Consider the following 22,204-nt stretch of genomic DNA (forward strand, 5'->3'; position numbering starts at 1 on the left):
ATGAGGCCAGTTTTCATGCGTGATATGTTGAGCAAGCCCGCAAACAGAGTAACATGAAACTTATGCACACCTGTGTGATAATCAATTAAGTCGTAAACAAGACACGTCTCGTATCTCGAAGACAGGCGTCAGTAAGATGTGGATGACAAAAGGCGTGTTGATTATTTCAAAGAAAGAAAGAAATACGTTAGCGGTAAAGACGAATTTAACAGGCACAACCAGCAGCACTGGCAATTTGCGTTTTCCGAGAGCATGCAGGCCCACACTTTGCCTTTTAACAACTCCGTGCATCAATTTTCCCCACTGATCGTAAAACAAGCGTCTGTCGGACTGCTCTAAAAGCACCGGCTTCCCCAGAGAGATTCCAGTGCCCAAGGGGCTGATGACAGTCTGATGAGTCAGCAGAAATGACCTCGCGCGACCGTAACGCGAAACTCCCCCCCCCCCCCCCCCTGTCCCTCCGCTATTACGCTACGGCCGGAACTCCATCTAAAGCGAATTAGCTGGCCGGTTGTGGAACATCCCCACTAGGCTTCTCAACATTGCCGATTCCACCCCGTCGCCGGATTGCGAAACTTGCACAGTCCGCGTATAAGGGACACCCACGAGCCCGAGCCCCGGAACCCCTGTACGCACGCGGTGATCCAAGTAGTAAGTGGCACCGCTGGAAGCCAGCAGCGGGGTCGCCGGTAGCACCGCCAAGCGACAGGGGGCAGAGGCGGCCGCCATAATGGTTCTGGTCTGCGCGCTGTAGCACGGTGCTTCCCTCTACATAATCCGCTTAATCCGCGAGCGTGGCCGGCAGATTTCGCGCACTATATAAATATAATGACCCTGTTTCCAAACTTTCCTTCTCTCTACCCTCACCCGTGCATTTTTTTATTTTACTTGCTTACTTTGTTTGGAGCCTCCAGTTCCCCTATCCCGCCACGTCCCGACGGGGCAGGACAGACACTGACAACAGAATTCTCCTCCTCCGGACTGCTGGCGACGTCGGGATCATGTGCGCATCGTCCCATTATCAGCAGCGTGCCGAGGAGGCATGTACGGGGGTGCATGCCGGTGTGTGCGTGTGTGAGGGGAATTCAGGGGGGGAACGCGGAGTGGCAGATGTGGGGACACGCGCTTTCGACGTGTTTCGCGAGCAATCCGTGGAAGCAGCGACCAACGTGGCTCCACGGCGAGCTCCGAAAGGCGAGCGGAATGTGGACACGGTTCTGATCGCGTCAGCTGTTGGTTTGGCTAAGCGGCTTTGAATAACTTTCGCGAGATAGAAAGTAAATGAAGAAAGGTAAATGCATATGATAAATATTCACTCGCCCATCGCTGCGATAAAAGCCAGCCGTGGGGTCACGTTCAATTGCCTGAGGTCGGCTTTTTGTTATACACGGCACACGGCATACATGTTATACACGGTATACATGTTTTTGTTATACACGGCACACGTTGTAGGATAGAATCGAATGTTGGTGCATCAGACTCAAACGAAACTAGTGGAAAAAATACGCACGCAGATAAATCGAGCGTCACATTTCGGGCTGTATATCGTTTACTGACCATCGCAAAGCAAAAATGAGCGTGCACTTCGCAAAAAAAAAACAAAAAACACAGACTTGGAAGGCGAGCCAACAAGCCTTTCCTTCCTTTTGATTCAGCCCGATCGAAGCAGGTTAAGAGCAGCAGCATCCATACATGCTTCAACAATTTACTAAAGAAATCGCGAAACCAGAATCTGAATAATAGCTTTCTAAACTTGACGTACTGTCTAGTGCAGGCTGTATACCCACCGGAACTCTTGCTTTCATTGGCGAAGCACCTGTTCCTGTTCTTGTCTGTTAAAAAAAACAGACAAGAACAAGAAATGACTAGGGTTCCCTGCGCGCACGGCGTTACGCGAAACTTGGGAAATATGGGAAGAAGAATCGGTAAACATGTTTTTCAGCTGTACAACACTTGTGAAGCCTGTGTAAGTGCGTAAATCAATTGGGACGAAAATAGGTAGCACTACAAACCATCGCAATAAGTTCGTATATTGTGCTGAAGGCGTCGTCTGTTCGATTTCTTACGTTTGTGTCCACATACGTACGCATGCGTGAAGTAAGCAGATGCCTTATCAGATAGACGGGTCACAACTAGATTGTGATAGGTTAGGCTTAAGGTCATCTGGCTGTTCATGACCGAAATGGCGAATGCACCTTTCAGTTGAGTAACACGAGTTTGCTGCGCATATTTAATTACGAGATCACAGGAAAAAAATCACTGAGGCGATAAATATCGCGAGCCTAAACGACAGCAAAGTGAGTGCATGTACTGTTTTACTAGGCATTCAAAATAAACACCTCTGTTTCCTATCGGGTGGAGGCTAATAATGATTTCCTGCTGTATTTCACTTTCTAATGCCCATCATGCTTTGTTTCGGACATCTGCAGTGTGTAAATTCACCAAAACGTCAGGACGAAAAAAAAAAGTCTCGCGGTTTCTGATGCACTTGTCTAAGTCTTCTTTTTTTTTTCTTGTCTGTCGAGTGTATACTGATTGGCTCCAGTACAGCTCGCCACAACTAACGTGGACTAAGCGGCTATGTTATGTGATGGCGTTGTCACGAGCTGTGACGTGATGTGACGGCACAAATGTTGACACCCTGTGACACCACAGGACGACAGCATCACATGATTATGATTTCTTGCATCACCAGTATTGAAGCCTCCGATGCCGTAGGTCATTTTTCGCGTTACATGAAGCATCCAAACCTTTTGTCACGAGAAACACCAGTTTATATATATTTCAGTCTCATGTGTGTCTCATCTTACGTTTCTATGTTCTCGTGGGCTATGCACTGCTTTTCCTTTATGCATATCAACGTGCTGAAAATTTCAAGTGTTACAACATAAGAAGATGTATATTGTTTGCTACTGGCTCTTTCATTAAGCACACCTGTCCTCATCGTTCAGTTATGACCATAATGTCCCTCACAATACGACGTCACAGCTTTACATTATCAACATCGCATATTGAAGAAGTTCGATGCTTGAAAGAGCGAAGTTGAGGTCTATAATGCTAACCGGTCTTTCTAATTTCACCAGTTAACTAGGTTTCCCGACTGTACATGGGTGGTCCAACATGATTTACAGTAACACTTCTGTGTCACTGCTATTGACTTCATCTATCCGAACTGTACGCGCCCGGTTCAAAATATAATGTGAATCGTCTTTATCGATATGTATCCGGCTATCTTTGTCAATGATCGGCATGTCTGCATTATCAACTGTTACAGCACCATAATTGTCCGGAATTAGTCTTACGAGCAATTCTAACGTAAGGAAGGAAGGAAAATAGAGGGAAAAGAAAGGCAAGGAGGTTAACCAGCCTATAGGCAGTCGGTTTGCTACCCTGCGCATGGGAGAGGGATGGGGGAGATGAAAGAGAGCAGAGAGGGAAGACATTGTGAATAAAGGTCCCAGGTACTCAACAAGGGTGTCTGTGCCGGCTAGTTGGTATTTCATTGGAGAACTTGTGCAAAGGTCCCTGGACCGAATTCTTCTGCAAGTGCTGTTTGCCATCAATTGGCATTCTTCGTTAATAATACCCACGTCGTCACATTTGTCTGACACTTCTCCTTTCGAACAATTTCAGCGAAAAATAACTTTGCGAAAGGGGCCACAGTTTTTTTTTATTTTAACCTACGTTCGTTGCGCATTTAATATTTCCTTAGACGGACGACTTATACGGAAGAAAGTGGGCAGGCAGGCGGGCGCCCGAATTTTTTTCTTCTTTCTGGGGATCCCGTTATCAATGAAGTTAAAAAAAAACATATTGGCTGCTTACCGCACATACAACTTCGTTGTGGATAGATTCGACATCACCGAGGAACACGGCGACAAAAAATGAGCCGCGAGCATTCGACAAACTTCACATCTTGTCCCGAGGGAGCAGGCTACTCTCCTATCCCTCTCAGATAAAAGGGGGGCCATTGTATTCATACCCCCGAGCACTGTTAGAGCGTCGCCGCACTCTCGGCTGACTGGCCACGGCGTTGTACCACGCTGGGCTGTAACACGCAACCGAGAGGCACCGGGGGTCTTCGGGGACCACCAGCGACAGAGCGCGGCCGGCAGAGGGCACCGTATCGCGTACCGCTTTAAACAGGCGCGCGCCTCCGTGTGCCACGCCTCGAGTAGAACAGCTCTAAAGTAAATAAATTATTTGAAAAAAAGAGAGAGACTAGTATATAATCGGGGCAAGTGAAAAGGCGGGACCATCCTGCCAGAAGAATGGAGAGGCTCGAGTGGTAGATCTGTCAGCAGGCCCGTTAGTCGCGCCCCGGGCGGGCTTTCAGCGGCGACAGACCCCTCTGACGAACCCCCCCCCCCCCCCCCTTCCCGAAATGCACGACGCCCCCGTCACGCTGGCCCCACGTTCTCTCCCAAACTCACGCGCACACACACCTTTTCTACAGCAGCAGCGTACGGGGTAGAAACCCGAACCACGCGCCGAACTGGCTAGCTGCAGTGTGCGGGTGGCTTCTTTTTTGAAACCCCCCTTCCCCCTTGCAGGCACTGCACTCCCCCTCCCACGCTTCTACCTCTTCGGTGCTACAGCCCAGCCGCGCACGTATATACGGCACGCTCGATGTCTCTGGGGCCGAGCGCGCTGGTACAGGAAAACGCGCGCTAGAGCGAAGCCGCGAAGGCACAACACATCGTGCCCTTCCGTCCCCTGTTCGGCCCTCGGTGCGAGAGCCCATCTCCTGTGCCAGATGGGCACCGAGGGAGGCGACGCGAGGAGGCGCGCGCCACAACCACCTCCGGGCCTCAGGACGCCGCTCGTTAGTCATCGGCGCAGCCGGATCGCTTAATTAACCGACTGCAACCTGCACACGATGTCTCCGTGTGGGAAGTCTGCCGAAACGAAAAGCACCAAAACTAGCGTCAGGTATGGGGCTGGGAAATGGAACCGCCTCGCAGAAGATAGGAAAAGTCGGAGGTCATATAAAGATACATATAAACCTTCGTCCAGAAGTTGAAAATGATCAAATGATAATGAGAACATAAACTGGCGTATATTCCTTCATATCTCGCGTAGAAAGTGCGGCTAACCATCTGTAGTTGCCGTAAAAACCAACATAACTGGCTCTATAGTCGTGGTGCGCGTTATGCTCCTGTTAGAAATGTACGTTGCATACTCTGAAGCGCACATTGCTTTTCAGAATGCCTCACCGACCAAGAAGAAATAACCGACGTGTTTGCAAACTTGCAGCTATAATAGTTTACTCGTAATAACTGCTTTCCGTTTTTCAGTAACGTGCACCAGTATATCACGCCTATCAGATGCGCCCGCTCTTACAAAGATTGAAGCGAAACGGAGAGGCGAGCGAATTGGTACTGACCCATTACGGCGTAAGTTTAGCACACACACACAAAAAAGGCGAGGACAAGAAAGTGAGACGCAGTCCATCGTCAAGTTTAGATGTTACATATATTTTCGGTTCAAGCAATAAAGCTTTCAGTTGTGAGTAAGCGCTTGTGGTGTTCACTTTTCTGTCCTCGTCGTTTTTTGCGCTATATTAAGCCGTAATGGTTCACAAAGACCGCTCCCAATGATAGAACTTCTTTGTGAATGTGGGCTTTGGAACAGAACAGCACGCATACATGACAATGTATGTCAATGACAATGACATGCCAATGTCACTGTCTGGACAGTTAGATGTTCATAAAAGGCGTGCGGTGGAACTAGTGTTGAATCGTTTTCTTCAGTCACCATAGCATAATTGCCTTTAAGTAGCTCCATTTATGTATCATATATCCTGTATAATACACCGACGATATACGCTTCATACGCATGTCTAGATTTGTTTGCGTGCCTATAAAGAGTTCAAATGTCGTAAATTTTGGAAATATTTGAAAGGCTTTAGAGAGAATCGTGCATGCAGATGCGAAAGTAAGAGAAGCTCGTAAACACTCGTGCCCTATATAGCTAATTCTTCTCCTTCGACGCACGTTCGGTCGTTATGGAATCATGTGGGGACGTTTGCTGCGTGTAAATAAATAAGGGGGGGGGGGGGCATATCGCTCAATGAAAGTGGGGAAACATCCGCTCCTTGGATAAGCGCAAGACGCCCACGAGCCTCGGTGTCCCATTGACGGCCGTCCGTGTATACGATAACCCCGACCCACTTGCACCTCGTATACGGGCCACCTGTTGGTCTCTGCACGTAACGAAATGCGTAAAGTGTTGCAACGTTTTTCATTCGTCGTCTGCACGCACGCAAGTCTAGAAAGTAACAGCCCAACTATACTGTCAGCTAGTTTCTAAATTTAGGAAATACACGCATGATATGGAGTGGACTCGCTGAAAGTTCAGGCGTGGCGGCAAACTCAAAGGAGAGAGCGCAGGAAGTGGTCACTTCACGCTGAAGATGTCAGGGTCAGACGCACGCGCGCTTCTTTACGCGATCTATAGATAGGCAACGCCTTCATCCGGATAACGGTTCCATTGATGCTCAATCGGCAAACAAGTACGCAAGATCGTCTACGGTATAGTTGAACGTCTTGCGGGGATCTGCCCCAGGAAGACGCCCCTCATGCCACAGGTCACTCAAGAAAATGTTGCGGGCGCGGTATACTTTGCATGCTTTGTTATAGAAGCGGGAAGACCTTGTGGAGCACTCTAGTCCTTCAAAAACAGAGTGAATAGCGGCGTGGTGGTAAACGTGGCTTATTAAATCTATACAACCTGAGGCATATTCACAAACCGTTTAGCTCGCTAGTGGTCAGTGGCATTGAACAGTCATGGCTTCGTTAATTACATGCGTACCATAACTATTTCACGAAGTTGTTATTTTGTTAACTATTTTAGCGTCAAACGAATATGAGAGTACAGGCCACGGAGAAACAGCTATGTACGAATAAAGCTCTAGAGATATGAGACAGTATGCCTTTGTGAAAATATCTGTGTGCTTGCTTGTAATTGCTGTGAAGCTTGCATCATTGCATTCAAAATATCCTCATTCGAGGAAATAGGCTCCATGCCAAAGGCGAGGGGAGACGACATGATAATTCAAAAGTGCATTCCAATTTACATCGAACATGTTCGCTGTCTTGATGTACAGTCGTCATTCCAGATAAAAATTCCTAGCTGTGCTCTTTATGACGTTTTGCTTGGCATTGTCGTATTTAAAAATTAAAAAGTAAACGTCATAAAAAGCCTGCTCTCATCTTTCAAATAGTGTTGTGTCCTCAAGACATCAACAAGTGATATCAACAATCAACTTGCTTGCTATGAGGTGTACCGAATATAGTGCTCTTTATTCTCCGTTTCCAAACACACGTTTTAGAAATTGTCATAGTGGCGATTTCAGAGATACTATACCAAGTTTCGCGATAAGTGAAATCAAAGCGTATAAGAACATTAACGCGAATAACAGGTGGAAAGTGGAAGATGTAACGGACGTTCTTATTTTTATTATTTTTCTTCTTCTGGCGACGTATTCGAGAGCCGACGTCAAGAGCCGCGCCATGGCACACCGAGAGCAACTGACATTATTTTTCCCGAAGAATTTCGCCACGCTGCCACGCTTATCAACCTGAAACCACGCGCTGGTCGATAACGACTCCGGCCAACGTCAATATACGCGGTCACTGTGTGGCCCTTCCTCCAGTCTGAGGTCACCTAGGACAAGGAGGCTCATTCACATGATTTTGTACACTTTTGATTGCTCCCTCTCTCTCTCTTTCGTATACTCTCAGTTGCATGCCGCTGAGATGTATGCGATGGCGCGGATGTTTTTGCTCCCATCGCGTGTTACAGGCGAGCCACAAAAGCAACGAAATAAGGTATGAACATGTACCCTAGCACACATCCTCGAAATATCCCTACGAGCAATTTCGAGCATATATGGGGTGAGACCCAACAAAATGGCAACGCAAGATTTATCAAGTTTCAAAAATTTGTTCGTTGTCAATAACTATATTACAAAAATTGACCGCCTTCCCACCCTGCGAACGTGAATGTCCAGTGACGCTGTATCAAACACCAGATATGACAATGGGGGGAGGGAATTATGATGCGGCCCCTGGCACAATATTAGAACGCCATCCCCCTTCCTTGTTATCGCTTCCTAACTGAAGGCTAACATCACAGTTTTGGCCTCAAATGACATTTTCGCTTGCAGCCTACGTTTCAAAATCGCAACCTTGTGACAATCGTGCAAAAGGTAAACACCATTGTTATTCCAATTTCGTACAAAATTGTCAATCCGCTGAATTAATTTTCCTTGCCTGCAAAGCCCCCCCCCCTCCCCCCCGATTGATATTTTGTCCGGCTCCCGCTGTGTCCTCTTCATTGAAACTTGGTTCTCCGATTGAAAGTGTTGCCAACCCCTACTTTAGAGTAATGATAGTGACAATCGCTCTGTGGTCGCTGTGGTAGATGATGATTGGTTCGGCGACCACTTTCAGCACGACGAATTTTCACCTTTGCGCCTTTCCTTTGACACGTGATTGTGATGTTCCAATGCATGCGGACTTTCTTAGAGCACATGTGCTGTCCCTATTGGTCCTCCTGAGGGTCTCTTACCATGTCGACATGAATCGATGAATTTAGTAACCCCGAATATCTCAGAAGTGTCGTTTAATGCAGCACTTACTTGCGAACTGCTCGCTATTCTTCTACGAAACCTGACTCAGTGTTCTCTTAGGGCACGTTGTCCAGAGGCCTCTTTCTGTAAGACCTCTTCTGTCCTGAAAGCAGGACCTCCAAAGTCCTTTATTCATTCTTGCTCGCCAACTTCTCTCCCGTATGTGCTCGCTTATAAGGTCCAAGTGCAAGGCAGTGAAGCGCGCTTGCTGAACTAGACGGTTCACTGGTTTATGGACATTGTGTTGAACGTGCGTTGAAAGTATAGTGATGTCGTCTACGTTTTTACGTGCCAACTCAACAATGTGACTATGAGGCATGCCGTTATGACTCCATAAGAATCAGTAACTTTGATGATGTACATATATGTAAAACAGCACAGTCATAAAGGAAAAAAAAATGATCGGCAGATCCCACGTACCATGGGAATCGTTGTTATGCGAAGCACACGGAGGCAAGGTGACTGTGGTGTAATCATTTTGTCGAGAGAAACTTTATGAAATGACGCTAAACACATGTACTAATATCATGCGCACAGAAATGGGTGTTGGACAGTCGCATATGTTCTATATAGCCAGTTCTTCATAGCTGCGTAACGACGCCAAGAGCAACATAGACATTACCAACTCCAGAGGAAGTATACTGAAATGCATAGCACTTGTGCTTGCGCGAATGGTAGCCCTGGACCAATGCTACGTAGGGCAACTTCACTGGATGGCGCTTAAGTAGAATTGACGCTAACCAGACGCGACGCCTGTATTATTGAGTACACATGTAATGTTTATGAAATTATATGGACAGCACTGCTACCACAATTAATAATGATTCTTGGGGTTTGACGTTTCCCCAACGTTACGCCTGCATAGCGCGGCTGAGTGGTAGAATATTGGATTGCCACGCAGAATGCTTGGTTTCAATTCCTGCTGAGACCATAACATGTATTCTTTGCATTCGTCCGGTCAACGCTGCCAATGTCAGTTTATCTTAGCGTTCTCGCATTTAAATTACCAATGTCCGTTCTCACCGTTCTTGGGCGATCATAAACTGTTTCTCACCTGTGGCGACAGCCCCTGGTATACGGGTATGTGCCAGACGTGTCTAGAGCAAAGTGTTTGACGTCCTATGACGGTACTTCCACATTATTCATGTCATGACCACACAGTCATAATCGTAAAACACTCTCACCTTCCACTATTAATTTTGGTCTACCGCAAGTTAAGGAAGTAATCGTAAATAGATAGATAGATAGATAGATAGATAGATAGATAGATAGATAGATAGATAGATAGATAGATAGATAGAGGAGGGTTGAAAGTGAGCAGTTATTTAAGCGCACTTTCTGAAATTCACCTTTGTAAAACACACGCTCAAGACGATCAGGTTATACAGAAGTATTACCGGTGCTTTTACGATACCACGACCACGCCTGCACCAAGGCATTTCGACATGAATGGGTGGTGTACGGCACAAGCACAAAGAGGAAAGAAGTGCTTGCGCTATACGTCACCGGTTCCCTTTGAAGCACCTAGCCTACAATTTCGTTGCGCTTCACTATGTTTCCTAAAGGTAATAACCGCACTATCAAGCTTACCCGAAATCCTCTGCATCAAAAGTAACACAAGGACTAACTACAGAAAGCTAGCACCAGCTCTACATCCTCATATTAGTCACCTTCGCTGTTGTATGGTTATGCAGCCCATGGCCGACCAGCTATACTCGGTAGAAGTGTATAAATGTCCGTCCGTCTATTACGAACGCGGAAATTGCCACGTCCGGTCACCAGAAGCATGCTAAACATACATTTCCGGAATGAGAGTCCCAATAGAGGGTCAGTAATATCACTGCTATGCCCTGGCGAAGACCATCGAAAGGAAAGGACAAACGACATAAAACAAAGAGATATGCATTCCATGTACAGCCGAGGGAGAGTCAACAAAGGTACACGTTAGCGTGTGCACATTGCAAGGTGGTCGCCACGTGTGGCCCGTATACCATGCGTCGCCGTGGTATAATGCACACGTGTTTTCCCCAGAGTCCGAGAAGGCCACAAACACGATTACGGGCGAGGGAGAGATATCCCCAATACACATCTCCTCGCTAGCGATACCCGCTGCGTTCCCAATGAGGGACTCGTGTCCCAGTCGTTGCGCCGCGCTGTACGCTCATCCCCATTGGCAGCAACGCATCTGTCGGAGACTCCACGCGGTGGCCGGGCAGTCGGCGTCTCTCCCCAATTCCCCGAGGCGTTCCGGCGCCAAATCGGCGGCGTATCAAGAACACCTCGCCCGTCACATCTCCCTCGGTTCCTCCCGATGCGCAGCGCACTCCCTTAATCCGGAGAAATGAGCCGGATTGAGCGCGCGTGCGTCCTACTCAACCGCGGCGATGCATGATGGCGCGGCGGCTCGAGAGCGCACGGTCCTTGTTGTAGCGGTGGGTGATGGACGGCGGCGATAAGAGCAGCGCCTCTTCCTCCTCGCTTCGGCGACGACGCCTCGGGCTCCGCGTGGAAAAAGGGAGAGGGACAGCGATGCCCCCGACAGATAAGCGCGGCTTGGGGCGTCTCCGCGCTTGTTGCGATGCGGCCGATAAGGAGCTCCCCTGCTATTCCGACCCTAGCAGGGGGTTCTGCGGTGGCCCCCGGCTAACAGCGCCACCTGGCAGAAACCAGGCGCGAGGAAGTCCCCCCCTCGTAAGCCGCGCTTTCTCTTCAATCGGTGTGCGGCCGGCTTGTTGGACGTGCGGCGAGCCTCCTCGTTTTCATGGGCGCCGTCTGCCGTGGTCGGGTCCCAACGGGTCCTCGGTGCTGCGACCGGGGCCAATTTGCGACCGTTTAGGCCTCCGCTCAGGCGCCAGGGCGATACGCGGTAACGTATAGTATCCCCACGAGGCGGCAGAGCGACAAAAGAAGAGCCATGCGCGCGACGCAGCTTCGTTGTCGTCCTGGTCTCTGCGAGGCTTATTGTTGAACTGTTACCTTCCACGACGTGCTGCTTTGTTGCTCTGGGCATCGTATCTTGCCGCTCAACAAACAGGAGACGTCGCCACAACTGCCGCACATTCCACGCGTTGACAACAGAAGGCTGCCACTGCGTGGTAGCAAAACAAAAAGAAACACACAAGGTACGGGTGGGAATAGGCACGAAGTAACGTGGAAACTAAAGCATGCCATGGATAAACAACGACAAGCCTCAAATCAAGAAATACTTTAAGAGTGTGTCTGAAGACAGCTAGTGTTTGAGTGGCTTGATTGTTCGGCATGGGACAGAAAAGGAAACGTACGCGAAAAAACGCTGGGTGTTGCACAGGCGACGCTATATGACACTACATTGTACGCTCCTCTCCGTACTCGCGTTGAGATGTCGCATTTAGCACGGATCGTACTCCTGTAACGCTCAAATGCGACGTTAGCATATTTTCACGTAGTAGCGAAGCGAATCATTCAATTAGAAAACCGTGCACCCCTATTCGTGCTAACTCTAAAAAAATACGGTACTTTAGCAGTGCCGGTAATACCACGCCGTTTCTACAACTGCATCACCGTTCCATTTTCGATGCGCCACGATGTGAAAACTTTCTAGCTGTGCAAGTCGTGCACTGCGCACGGCGACATCGTGATACAATGACAATGGCTAATAGAGGTCTTCCAGGTTAAGATAGCGACATGTCGACCACCATAATGCGCAAAACTTGCACTGATAAAAGACCGCAATGGATGTTTCGGCAACGCAATGCGAACACTAAGACTAATCATGTAGGCATCTCCATGCGTAACCCGGAGAATCTTGTCATCGGCTTCACCTTGAGGTACTTCGAGCTCATAAGGACTACTGCCTCATGCTTATAGCCTATCCCTGAATGTGGGTACCTTGTCAAAAGAGACCCACACGCGGACGTGTGGCACTATCGAAGGCACTGGAATACCTGAAAGAGCTGAATGCAGGAACAGTGCAACCTAGAAGTAGTTACTTCGTAACTACGGAAGCGAAAAAACAAGGACAGAAAAGAGCGCTGACTTTCAACAAAGATTTAATATCGGAGTGGTGTACATATATAGGCGAAAAAATAGAAAAATGGGCAGGCGTAGAAGGGTGCAGTAACAACTACTGCGATACAATGTCAGCAAAACTCTTGTCTCTTGTTGAATTGGCTGAAAATAAATACATATGTAACTTAAAAAAGATCGAGATACGCAATCTCCTTTTGCAACAACGCAACCAATGGGCAACTTACACATTTACTGTCAAATGAGGCCTTTGTCCTGCAGTGGACGTAGTCAGGCTGATGATGATGATGATTGTTCATTTGATAAGCTTCAATTATCTCACGCGTGGCCTGTGAGTTGTGCTTGCTTAATACCTCGTAACGCTCAAAAACAGGCACGCAGCCGCAATCTCGGCAGTGGATTCCGAGGCGTCCTTGAACTACGTTGTGTACATTGTTATTGTGCTCTCTTAAACGGTCATTAAGGCACCTTCCGGTTTGCCCTATGTATACCATTCCGCACAAAAGCGGAATGAGATATACGACACCAATAACACGAGGTACAGTTTTCAGCCCATTCAACAAGAGACAAGAGTTTTGCTGTCATTGTATCGCAGTAGTTGTTCCTGCACCCTTCTACGCATGCCCATTTTTCTCATTTTTCGCCTATATATGTACACCACTCCGATATTAAATCTTTGTTGAAAGTCCGCGCTCTTTTCTGTCCTTGTTTTTTCGCTTCCGCAGTTACGAAGTAACTACTTCTAGGTTGCGCTGTTCCTGCATTCAGTTATGTCCTACCAACTTGCCGAAACTTCCACGCTTCATACCTGAAACAGGCCGTGCCCGTGGCTGTTGCACGTGTCCCACGCCCCTTCGTTCACTCGTATTTGAAACAGCATCAAATGGAATACGAACAGAGACAAGCCTTAGCAAAGTATATAGCACGCGCACTCCAGTACTCAACACTGACATGCCCGTACATACAATTTGGCTGCACTGCGCATATACCGCCTGTCCGTGGTGATGACAGGATGGCACGCACTATGCACCATGGCGAATGCTTGCCGCTGTACGCTTTTCATAACGACACCGATAATAACTCGCGCCACCAGCTACAAATAGCCCCACGTGGTGCGCGGTAGTGCAGCGCGAGGTCTCCTACCTGCGCCTTTGCTTCCTTAAGGCTGCAAGGACTGGCTCCTCGGCTGCCCCGAAGGATGTTGTCACGGGGTCGAGACGGGGACGAAGGCACCAGGCTCGATGTTCAGATGAAACTGCTTATTCGGCCGTACTTGTGGGCAGAAAACTGAAGGTCATATTACAGCAATACACCGCGGGCACTGATATCGGCGAACAGAGCGTCGGCCGGCGATCAACTGACAAGCGGCGAAGCGCGGCGGCATTTATACACGTGTCTTCGAATATTCGTGCCTTATCGCTGGTCTTCGCGCAAGCTCTGGAATAATCTCCAGTGTTCGCGTTAGCGGGTTATCTTGACAGAATTATCTACGATGATCGCGAACGTTCTCGAACAATGATGCGCAGTTTGCGCTGAGCATTGCTAACCCAGGCCCAGGCTTTGGGGATGGAAACCGCATAAAAAAAAGTGAAATTAAGAAACGCGCATGGCATTATACATGTATACGCTGCCACCATGTCAGTATCCCCCCCTCCCGAAACTTCTATGGAGCAGGGTATTTTTCCGATAATGAATACTGAATACGGGGTTTTTCAAAGGATTCAGCAAGTGCCCTACTCCCCACCCCCATCCCGAAAAATATTCTAGCTATGGCCCTGACTGCCACTTGCAATAGTTGCTATAGTCCGGCTCATGAGGATCTGGATGCCTTGTCTCACGTCCATAGGGCTCTGCACTGAACCTTCCATATGAACCATTTCGTAAAAAACTGGATTATGTGCCTTGAGGCCTTTGTCTTTCTTGCTTTGAATATATGAACGGGACGAAGGAAGCCGAATCCCCGCACTCTGCTAGCGACACGTCAATTGACTGAGACCAGCTCTACAAAGGTCTCGGCAAAGTGATTTGTCGTCTCCGACCAGTACGACTCAAACAAAGGCCGCGTGGCTTGCTTCTTGCCACATTGCCGCGCGATGCATCTTTCTCTGTGGCACTTCCACGCCCACCTTCTGGGCGAGCCGAGGCTGTTGCGAGAGTGCAGGCTCGAGGCGGAGTCGGTCGATGGACGCAGATGGTGGCCGGCGCAGCGATCGATGAGGCGGCTCCCCGACGCCAACAGCGCTAGCGCGCATCACAGGTGAAGGTCGACCCCAATGCGCGCGCGGTTGCATGGGGGCGTGGGGCGCGCTCCCTTCCGGCCACTCCACCCGCCTCTTTGTTTTTCTCTTTCGCTTAGCCGCGACGATGGACCGCGGAGACCCGTGGACGCTCTCTGCCCTCTTCCCCGTTCCGCTTTTTTTCGGAGCGATGAGACAGTTCGGCGCTGTGCCTCGAATCCGTCCGCTAGAGAGGCGTGAGAAGATCTAAAAATAATAGTGAAGCGCATATTTATAAATGTAGAAACAGGCAGCGTTTCAGGTTGCGAAATCACACAAACGTCTCACGCTACAATTGTTTTATTGCGCTAGCAATAAAACAATATGAACAGTCTCGGCCGGTTTTTCGCCGTCGGCGTTGCTGTCGCCGTCATTCACCGTATCTGTATTTGTATCTATGTATATGAACACTCAAGAAATAAAAAAAAAGCCGCCCGCGTTCGGCGCCCGGCTCGTCACGATGCGCTGACGCGTGCTTATCTCCCACGCGTACTTTGCCGCGCGAACGATTGCGTTAGTTGCGGGGCCCACAAGGGTCGCTTAACTCGGCTGCAGAGACACCGTTTGCGAAAAGAGCGCACTTTTCATACACAGCGAAGTATAACGACTGAGACACTTAATAGTTTGCACTCATATGCAGTGATTACGTTCCTTGTGCCGTTTTTGTTTAAACAGTGTGTTAAGTATCAAGCGGTAAACGTTGTTAGTTTACTCTCGTCCTGTGTATGTTTTTGTGCGTGATTTGTGCGTGAGCAGCGCGCTGCACGTTTCGATCTGCTTCCCGTTCTCAGCGTAACATTCCAAGTTGTTGCTATCGCATTCATTGTCTTGCCCTTGCGGCGAAACTGTGACTTTTTTTTTTTTAAATGTTTCAACCATTCCTGATGCTCGTCGTGTCACTAGCGGAGCCATGCGGTCAACGAAAAAAAATACATTCGACAGAAAAGCTCCGCGAAATTAACCCCATAAGTACAACTATTACTATTTAAAATTTTAAAAGTATTTAAAACAATTTTCTGAGCAAGCAGTGGAAAAAAAAAGTTATGAAGTGATCTTGACTGACACGTACGAATCGCAGTTTTATAAACTGCACTGAAGACTAAATAAGCCCTACGACATTAAAGAGTTCTGAAAAAAAAAAACTATTGGTTTAACAAATCCAACTGTTCGTGCTCGCACATTATGAGCACTAGCTAATGTTGCCTAATACCGTCTAAATTATAGTCAATGCTGGTTATGCGTTCTTATAATGATGTAATAATATTATAGGTGGAATACTATATGCACATGACTATATGTACATCAAATGCCTCGCGCACAGCGAGCTACAGCTCCTTCTAGAAAAGTGTACCACAAATGTCGTCTGACTAATAACTGAATTTACATAATAAGCATGAACATGATTTCACAGACTAGAATAAAGAGAGAGAGAGCAATTTTGCCAAAGCCGCAGACTCCGCAGATTAGCAGCGCTATGGTCTTGTTGACTACCAAAGCAGCAATACAAAACATGTGAACATGACAAAGTGAACGAAAAACACAACTTAAGCGCAAAGCAGCGATAACGGAAATAAAAGTATATTATTGTTACGTGTACGATGTCAATGCAGCACGGGAAATACGACAGGAGATTATAAAGGAGCTTGAAATTGGGGTTATAGTTTTCAGAAAGTAACGACATTCGAATCGTAATTTTCTGTGATGTGTTAAGTAACAGCTTGTTCTGTATGTGTGTTGGCCATATGCATTTTCTTCCGGACGTTCTCGCTTGAGCAGGTAATTATTCAATTAAATAAAGCAATATACATTCAGCTATGCTGACGAGGCCTTGAGTGAGGAGGATCCCTGTGGTTCCCGTTCATTGAAAAATGCCACCTGTAGTCGATTCGCGGATTCATGTGCGTCTGTGTATAAGGACCACTAGCTTGATGGTGCTGATGATATCGCTTCATGATCAATAGCTGATAGGAAAACCATATTACATAAAAGACATGATGGGCTTATATTACGCTAGCGAAGGAAAAAAAGAAGGAATGAACGGAATAAACGAGAGGAAAAAAAAACAGCTCACACACGTATCAAAAGACGTTGCTAATCGATCACAAATTAGCTCGTTTGTTCGATGCAACGGGGCAATAATGGTGGTCGGCACCGAGATTCGAGTTTCACACGGCCTGCATTACGCACCACGGTCCCACGGCCGCGGTGCAGCGCATCGACACGCCCCAGAATTCGACGCAGTCACGCACGAAAGGCCGCGAGCATTTTGGCGAACTCGTGGGCGGCAGCCGTTCCCACAGGGCCAGTGTTTATCCACGATGGTGTATTCACTCTTCATCGAGAGTCCATATAGCACATGGAACCGCCTAGGTTGCGTCGCTCACATGCATGTGTATAGCATTCACGTCCTTGCATGCAGTGGCAACTGGCCCGCTACACAACCCGTTTGGCATGCATCGGGAGATGTCCGGTTGCTCGCGTGGGTGAGTTCGGCAATTTGATTGCTGTAGAATCGAAAAGACTGTTACTCGAGGCGCGAAAAAAAATCTGTATCTTTCATCGAAAAATGTCCTGAAGTCTCTTACGTGTTTGCCTAATGAACGAACACTCGAAGATGAAACCCATATTGTTCTTTTTCTTATCAGTCAGTCTGTCTTATCAGTCTTTTTCGTATCAGTTTTTCTTATCAGTATTGAGTCTTCTGCAGAATGAATGAATGAAGAACTTTATTTGGCCCTCTTTAAAGGAAAAAAGGGGCAATGGAACAGAGGTTTGGAAGGCAGTCTCCCACTGCTCCTCACTAAAAATTAGGCTCTTGACGAAAAGGGGAAGAGGGTACTTAGGGCAGCGCCACATGATGTAGTTTAAGTCTGCCGTGGAAGTGGTGGAAGAAAGATGCACTCATTTCATTTTCCTTTTTGTTGCTTGCGTAGTTGCCCCCCCCCCTTTTTTTTTTGCGCTCGCCATATACACCAGCACAGTGCGGAAGAAATCCAGCATTGCCTATACAGTTTCTACAGCCGTGGATCTCGAAAGCATATCTGTGACTTCAAACTTGTATATAAGAAGTTTCATATTTAGTTGCGCTTCCGCATTACGTGTGGAACGGTTTTGCGTTGCGAACGCAGGGAAACAGCAAGCGATCACAGAACCCGATTCGGGTGCTCGGTCGTGTGGAGGGAAGAAGAAAAAAAAATTGAATAGAGGAAACAATGGAGCGTCATTAGGCTATCGGCACGTGGCGCTCGCCGCACTCTGCCCGTGTGTGCACGGTCGCTATAGCGGGAAGGCCGCGAGTGAGCAGCAACGCTGGCGATCGCTCTCCTTTACTCTCTGGCTGCGTGAGGCAAGCGCTTGCAACGCAACGACGCCCCGTGTACGCCGACGTGCGTTCGAGGCGCGTGGAGGGACCTTAGAGGCGCGTGTTCTGTCCCGCCCTCTAGCGTCAGGCGTGCACCCCACCCGCTCGAACGACATTTCTCCATCGGTTCGCGCACGCGGCGCGGACGCGACGGGACCCCAATCGAGAGAGACACGCGCCCTGTCCTTCTGCAACACCGTAACAATCGGCGAGCGAGGTTCTGCAGACACGAGGACGAAACCGTCGTTCATGGATGGACACGGTACGTCGATCTGGAAGAGGAGGTAATTTCGCGGCCGCCGCCAGTGTAGCATACAATTCTAAAGGCGCCCTCTGCCGGCCGGTGCGGGATGCGGCCTCGAAAAGAGTCGCGACACCCGCCGTGTCGTAAACGATTCGCGCACGGCGGGGAAGTTCATCAGCGCACACTGTGCGTCGGCTTTTCAGCAGTCGGTGCTCGGTAGGGTTCCCAAACTACAAGGAACGACCATTCACAAGCTGCGGCGTGGCAACGATGGCTATACTTCAGAGTGTTTTGTATCCAGCTTTATAGAATAGGGTACGCAAAGTTTCGCGTTATCGTTTGTCGCCACTTCGCATGCGTACGCTATCCACTTGCTTACCCCGTTAAGTGACAGAAGTAGCGTCGCAACGGATGCAATCTTTGCGTACCGTGTTAAACGTGCCTTCACTCGTCACTACATCCACGTAATCGGCCATGCGGACAGCCCAAACTGGAGCGCTACCAAGTGCGTGAAACTTTAGATCACATATTTTGTCACTGCCCCATTATACGTGACGCAAAGAAAAATGCTAACTTCAACGTTGGCAAGCATCGGACGAACGCCATTGAGTGATAGCCACATATTGTCAGCAATTAACGACCAAACAGTGTCAAAAACTGCTACAAATGCTGTTTTAGACTTCATCAAAAGCACTGGACTAGATACTAGACTCTAGGGTACTATGCTAAATGGCTATTGTGCATACGCACCACCTCTGCTTGTCCTCATCATCATCCTTCATCCCTCTTTCCTTCCTCCTTCCTTTATTCCCTGTGTAGAATAGCAGGCTAGAGCGAACTAGCTCAGGCCGACCTCTCTGCCTTCTAATGAATTCTCACCCCCCCCCCCCCCCCCCTATACGTGTCTTGCTTTTATAGTACATGAACGTGCTAAGCGTCCGCTGCATTTTGCGAAGCCACGTGGAGCCTTGTACATGGTGAGGAGACTCATGATCAAGAGACGGGCTCCAAAAGGAACTTACGCAGTGTGAAGGCTTAACATTTCAACGCACTGCACGTAATGACTTAGGGCTGGACAGAAGTTATCATTCGATTCGGTGTTTCTTGACCTTCTCCAGGAAGTTGCTTAACGAATTATTACTTTAGAGCAACGTAAAACGCTGAGGCGCGATTGTTGAATTTCCAAAAAAAAATTAGAGCAACTTGTGGTAACGTAACTCTGGCGGAACAATGGCAGTTGATGCAGATCAATTGGCAAATACAAATATGCTGGTACTCTGACAGAACTTCAACTTTGGTGCTCGGCACGCCGTATTGAGTCTTCATGTAGAACGATAATATCCAGACCTATAATCCTCCTGCGTTATCGCTCCAGGTCATGGGGGCTGAGTGGCTCGTACGAGAACACCTCACAGTGATCACGCAATCAGAAGCCTTCCTGATGCTCGCTGAACCTCGGCGTGTTGTTTTACATGGCACATCGGTACCTGCATACGTCTCAATACACGCACGTAACGACGACACATACATAAACGACGGCTGTTCCACTCAGCTCGCGTCGTCATCGATGAAGCACAGCGTCCGCATTAAGTGCTGCGTTCGAGTACCGCCGACAGGAGCTCCGGGTTACAACGCCAGGCAGCCCGCTGCGTAGTACATTCGCGCACAAGTGCAGGCTGCCCGCCCGCCTTGTCAGTCCTCCCGCTGGATATGCGTTCGCAGTTGAGATAAGAACACAGGTCACAGAAAAAGGAAAGATAAGAGAAACAAAATCTCCATATAAAAAAAGGCAGCTGCCAGTCTCGTGCGTAAAACATGAGCCCACGCACTCCAGTGCAGGCGGTGTTTCCGGCACCGCCACGAGCCTTGTCCGGGAGGGACAGGAACCTCTCCACCGGAGCAATAGCTCGTATACGGGGCTCGCTTGCAAACGCCTGGATGTGTATGTTCGTGCTCTTCGAGCGAGATGGGTGTAAGTACAAGGCAGACACAAGCCCGCGGCTGGCGCTCCCCACGCGGGCTTATCGCGCCATGGCTGCGATGGAACAGGCGCGGGCAGCGACGCTCGCTCCTCCAGAGCCCGAGAGGCGCGTGCTATGAGCATGCATCCGCCGTTATAGGCAAGATCGATGGCGTCACGTCGAGGATGGGGCGGCTGTCCTCCTGTCTGGCTGCCTTGTAGATTCACGGGACGAGCTACGGGAAGGGCAAGAAAGTGCGGCGACCCGGCAGACCCTGCCCTTAGCCTCTCGCCCCGACGATGGTCCGTGAGGAAATTTCGAAAAAAAAAAAAGCTTTGTGAAAAGCTCTTTGAACAGCGATTTTCGTAGAACTCATGTCGTATGGAGTAAGAAAAGGAGTGAGATCGGGTATTCAGCAACGTGCCATGTCCATTAAGTTCTATTAACACAGTGGCTGCAGCATCCAATCGTTTGACGTGTTGTAGCACGGCAGCAGACTTGCCGGGAAATGATGAGAATTTATTTTTGCAAATGCGAGGCTTTTCTCATACTTGTGAGCGAAACAAAACAACCACAGCATATCCGCGAAGTGAATGATGAGTGTGGCGAAGCGCTGGAGGGTTTTATTGCTAAACTGTGAACCATCCGCGAATATCGTATACATCATCAAAGTTGTGACATACACTGTATATATTTATACAAGAAATTTTATAAATCGTAAGTAGTAGCTATACGTCGCTTCCGTTCCCCCTTCATTATAACGGCTTTATGGTCAGTGAAGCGGTGGATCGGTGATGGGACATAGTGGGATGTTTGCAAGGACGAATTAGTGGGCAGTTTGCCTAGGTGCAACTAAAGGTGGTCACGTACAAACCAGGAATGGACACACTGGGACAACCTATGGTTCTTTAACACGCACCTGGATACAAGTACACGGCCATATTGCATTTCATAATAGTTACCTCAACAATATTTGCTTTATGGTCGGTGAAGTGATGGATCGGTGATGGGGCGTAGTGGGATGTTTGCAAGGACGATTTAATGGGCATTTGGCAAAGGTGGAACTATATACAAGGGACGGACAGACCCACGCCTTTAAGAGCGAAGAACTGGCGAAGTAAAAGTAAACGTATAGGCGGAAGAATTCGGAAGAGCATGCAGATGCTGACTGAATGACATCTGAGAACAATTTGGTCTTTATAATTTCCAATTTTTCTAGACTGGGCTGTCACAGTGTAACTTAAGGTTGACATCTTCGCCTTTCTAACATCTTCTCTTTCTTTCGTTCTCCAATTTCTCGTGATTCTTGTAATGTGGAGCCAGAACACGCCTCGGCACATTTCCACCTCTTTCTTTGGAATAATTTATCCTATAACGATGTTTCTGCTACATAATTCATGTCTTGGAGTCATTTGATAGTCACTGTAGAGAACTGCACAGCTAATTATAGAGTTGCACATCGTGAAAGGTGGCCAGTGCTTCGTCCTCTGTCTTTTATACATGCAGTGGCGATTTTGCGCAGCTCTTATACTTTTGGCGCTTGTGGCTTTGGCATGTATATGGTTAAGCGAAGTACATCCTTTTTTTCTTTCTGTTAAACTCCTCGTAGACAGCGTTTTCCTCGTAAACGTGGAGGCCCCTTCGTACAGGACCTTGACCGCCCCAAACTATCGCAAATAGGTAGTCATCGTTATAAATGACGAATACGTTGATACTTCCTCT

The 22,204-nt window shown here is 48.3% G+C and overlaps 1 protein-coding gene across 1 annotated transcript in view; it reads left to right on the forward strand.

The window, feature by feature from the left end:
- The window catches only part of tup (LIM1_Isl and LIM2_Isl domain-containing protein tup), a 184,413-nt gene that overhangs the window by 139,261 nt on the left and 22,948 nt on the right, over window positions 1–22,204 (forward strand). The gene's annotated exons all lie outside the window — the stretch shown is intronic.

The sequence above is a fragment of the Rhipicephalus microplus genome, chromosome 1, assembly GCF_043290135.1.
Source record: "Rhipicephalus microplus isolate Deutch F79 chromosome 1, USDA_Rmic, whole genome shotgun sequence".
NCBI classification, from domain to species: domain Eukaryota; kingdom Metazoa; phylum Arthropoda; class Arachnida; order Ixodida; family Ixodidae; genus Rhipicephalus; species Rhipicephalus microplus.